This window comes from Propithecus coquereli, unplaced genomic scaffold (assembly GCF_000956105.1).
Source record: "Propithecus coquereli isolate 6110/MARCELLA unplaced genomic scaffold, Pcoq_1.0 Scaffold103, whole genome shotgun sequence".
Taxonomy (NCBI): Eukaryota; Metazoa; Chordata; class Mammalia; order Primates; family Indriidae; genus Propithecus; species Propithecus coquereli.
In genome coordinates this window covers 3,167,925-3,172,282 of record NW_012134192.1, presented here as the reverse complement: position 1 = coordinate 3,172,282, position 4,358 = coordinate 3,167,925, and the positions used below count along the sequence as shown (strand labels likewise).

The following is a 4,358-nucleotide window of genomic DNA, read 5'->3' as shown; positions in this document are numbered from 1 at the left end:
TCAAACTCCTGGGCTCAAATGATCCTCCCTCCTCAGTCTCCCATGTAGCTGGGTAAAAGACAACATTTTAAAATGTACACATAGGTAATGCAGTGAGTTTAACACTAGGAATAGGGAAGCTGACCTTGAGAATAATTGTGATTGATTGAGCTAAATATGGTACATATAAGTAAGCATTGGTGATCATCAAGTTTACTTTTCAAAAATTCAGGAGTAAATATTCAGCATCTATTCAGGTGGAAGCTCAGCGTCATCGCTGCCTTATAAGTGTCTTGAAAGCGGCCACTCCAGGTGCCAGCCGGAGCTGCTCTGTTTGATGTGAGAGGGAAGCTTGGCTGCAGGTGACCCAGGGAACCCAGCCAGGTGGGAATGACAGGCAGCATTGTGCACAGGCGCAATGCCTTGGGGGAAAATGCCCTATTTGAGGAGCCACTGAAAGGCGCACTCTCCAGTATTGTGTGGATGCTACCTGTGCTGGCACAAAAGAGGAAGCGCTTTTCTCTCATGTATGCTCGTCTTTTCTGAGCCACACGCGAGCCGGCCAGTGTTGCAGAGCATTTGGTCCATTTGCAGCCTGATCTCCCTTGGGACCCAGAGTGGCCTCAAACAGGAGTCAGTGGAGTCACCCACTTCTAGACAGGAGCCTGCCAGGCTGCATTCGAGCGCTGCACCCGGCAAGTCTGTGAAGGCAGACATTGCTATAACAGATAGGCTGCACTTGTATGATGAGGTCCTTCTGCCAGTGGGGAAGGATTCCCTTGTAGCCCCAGCAAGACAGTGGTTGAAAGTGAAAGAAACATTTGTACCTTTCTTAAAGAGTGGCCCTAAGGATTAAATTGTGATTATTCCATTCTGATAATCTGGAAATTAAACATGGAGAAGGGAGGAAGCAGAGATTCCTTAGAGTGTTTTAGTTGTGATTGAATCAATGAAGTTAAAAGAAGTGAAGAGGTAGTGAGGATGTTTTTAACTATTACAAAAAAGAGCATGCTCGTGCCAAATAATAGATGACTAAAGAAAAGCCTGACATTGGCATTCCCCCAGTACATGTTCTTCTTGTTATTTTTGAAGCATTTATTTGCAAGTTATTTTGTGAATTTGTCTATGATGTTTACATTTTTGAAGTGCTCAGAGTTGTGATCCTAAAAGTAACAATTTTTTAGTGTTTCTTTTCTATTTACAAGAATATTACCTCACTTTTAAACAAATATTATACATAACGCAAAGAGACACATGCAGCATTATTCATTTTTGGAAAGTCTTTAAGAGTTATGCCCAAAGTCCCTCCCCTCCAGGGGCGAGGACAGGGAGGGGGCCGCCAACCTCTGCTTGCTATGCACATGGTTTTGTGGTTTAGAGAGGTCACCATTTATGAATTTTGTCAGTATGCACAACCTTTGGGAATTTGGGGGAATTTAAAGTGTGAATTCAGTGTAAATCATCAAATGTAATGTTTTACTCTTATTTAGTGACAAATTGACTTTACTAGGGTCGCAATTCTTCTCTACCGTCTTTCCCTAAAGTCACGTTCCTCGCGTGGTCTGTAGTGTGCACACGCAGTAACAGCTCTAGAACCCGTAAACCTCGGCCATTTCCAAATTCTCCCCCGAGTTAGCCATGTGACAGCCATTTTTATAAGATTTAACATCCTTAAACAATTACTTTGCAGTACCCTCTTTCTCTCCTTTCGCGGCCAGCGTACGCCTGCTTTTTTCCTACTTCCTGCTCTTCTCTCGTGTAATGTCCTGCATTCATCGTGGCCATCGTGAGAAGAATCTTGGGCTTCCCTTTCATCATAAATCACACTGGGTTTTTTCTGGCTTCAAAGTCCCAAATTCTCATATTTACAACACCTGGAGGTAAGAGTCATGGGATTAATTAGAAAGGTAGCAGAGAGAGTACGTATCTGCAAGAAATAGCTTGGGTTTTTTAAAAAATTTGCTCCTTTTATTTATTGATCCCACAGTTATGTATTAAGTGCTTCTTCCGTGCCGGGTCCTGCTGAGTGCTGGGGATTTCGTGCTGAACAAAATAGATAACAGTTCCGCCTGCATGAAGCTCACGCCGGGCAGAGGAGCTGTGTTAAACTAGTTACATTTAAATCCTCTGTGGGTGCAAAACTCAAAAGAACGGTCGTTGACTGGAAGTTGTAAGTTTGGGAGTTACCGAAGATATAGATAGAAATGGAAACGGAACGTAGCCCATACGCAGAGGACAATAAGACGCGAGGGCCACACAGGCCAAGGCTCTCGGAACATTCCGTAGTTAACGGCACAGAGAAGAGGGAGAATTGGCCACAGAGTAGGAAAAGGAGGGACAGAGTGGAAGGAAGACAACAAGAACCTGGCGTCTCAGAAGCCAAGGAAAGAGCGTCGGTCAGGAAGGGCCCCGCGAAGGGCGTCCTGTGCTCAGAGGGTGCGGGTGAGAGAGAGACCACGAAGTGTGTGTCAGATTTAACCCCCCAGGGTCATTGGTGATCTCGGTGAGGACAGTTGCTCTGAAGGGGCAGGAGGGCCGATTCCAGAGTGGATCGAGCTACAGACTGGATGGGAGATGAGGAAGAACAGAAGATGGGCATCGACAGCCCTTTCAAGCAGTCAGTCAGGAGAGAGAGACCTTAGATGCAGAAAGATGTGGGCCCAATAAGCGATTGTGCCGACTTTTACTTTTTATTGCAAACATTTTCAGACACGCAGAACATTGAGAGCCCATACCCGTCAGTTAGATGTGACGATTATTAACATTTTAACATGTCTGCGTCATTTTTTTTCCTGAAGTATGTCAAAGTAAATCACCGAGCCAGCATGTCCTCTCTAGTGACTTTAATACGCTTCTCTGAAGCACAGTGATGTCTCCACTGACAGAGTCGACAGGGAGTTCCTCAGTGTCACCGGACACCTAGCTGAGGGGCACAGTCAGGCATCCCCGGTTTCCTGGGAAATGTTCATTTCAAGCCAGGATCCAGTCAGTGCCAGACAGTGCGTCTTTGCAGTTGAGGGAATGTTTTGGGTTTTTGTTTCTGTTTGTTTTGTGAGAGAGACTTTAGCACATTTAAACACTGTTGAGAAGCTGCCAGTGGAGGGAGGGAGAGAGATTGGGGATCCCGGACTGGGAGGGGATGTTGCCTGAGAACCCAACAGGACGGGTCGCAGCGTGGCTGGAGAGATTGGTCTTGGAAGGCGCCCCCTTCTCCCCTCATGCCAGAGCACAGGGCAGTTGGGGAACCTCCTTTCCACCCTGGGACATCAGGAAACCAAGGCCACTCCCTCTGTTTCCCTGTGAAGCAGGATAAGTTGCACACAGACGACAACCAGGTGTCTCTGCAGCCCCACTCACGGTGCCGGGCACGTAACGGTTAGGATGCACTGAGACCCGTGGCTTTCTGTGGTTCTGCACAGAAATTTTAATCAAAGAGACATTTTCTACTGGCAGGATTTTTAAAAGATAGTCCATGATGAGAATAATCTCAGCAGAACAGCACACAGAGGGGCCGAGCAGCAAAACGGAAACGGGTGTGTGCCCCGGGGCAGAATCGTGGCTTGTGGACCTCAGAAATAACTACCGCGGAGCAGACGCAGTGCGTGTCTGTATGTCTGTTTAGAGCACAAAACAGGGACAACATTAAAGTTTCTGAACGGAGCTTGGAATGAAAATAATAATTATCATCGTCATCTGCAGTATTACACAGCATTGTGTGAAGTATTTTGACACACTGTTATCTGTAATCCTCAAAACAACCTCGAAGGTAGGAATTGGGGTGCTCATTTTCTGGAAAATGAAACTAAAATGTAGACTGATTTAGTAACTTTCCCAAGATCCCACCGCTAGTAAATGGAGGTGCCGGGTTGCATGCACACATCTTTCTGGCTCATAAATTTCTGTTTTTTCTACCACGGTTACCCATCTCTGTGTTTTAAGGCCCATCCACTCAGTTTTTCTTCAGAGGCGAGGAACAGCAACCCTTTTTATTTCTTTAGATCAGATGTGAGAAATTTTCTTTTCAACCAAGGGCTATTTACCACCTGTTTTGCATTAGCAAAACTCAATTATATTTTGAAAGGAGAGAAATAGAAAATGTTCCACTCATCAGATTTCAAACAACAAGTTAAGATGAAACCGTACTCAGAAAATACATCAAGTGAAAATGTAGAGCACAGTTATTGTCAGGAAGGGGAAAAAGAGGGCAGAAGCATCTTTAAAATTTGCCAAAATTCTGGGTGGCAAAAATCAAGCTCAGATATTGATGTTGTTCATCTTTAATGATAAAAATTGAAGACTTGTTAATTCTTAAGGTGGTTAATATTACTAGAGTTGATTATTAACAGTGTTTACAACTAAAAAGCTTGAAAGGATATTCT

The 4,358-nt window shown here is 44.7% G+C and overlaps 1 protein-coding gene across 1 annotated transcript in view; it reads left to right on the top strand.

The window, feature by feature from the left end:
• The window catches only part of PIP4K2A (phosphatidylinositol-5-phosphate 4-kinase, type II, alpha), a 170,819-nt gene that overhangs the window by 130,513 nt on the left and 35,948 nt on the right, over nt 1–4,358 (top strand). The gene's annotated exons all lie outside the window — the stretch shown is intronic.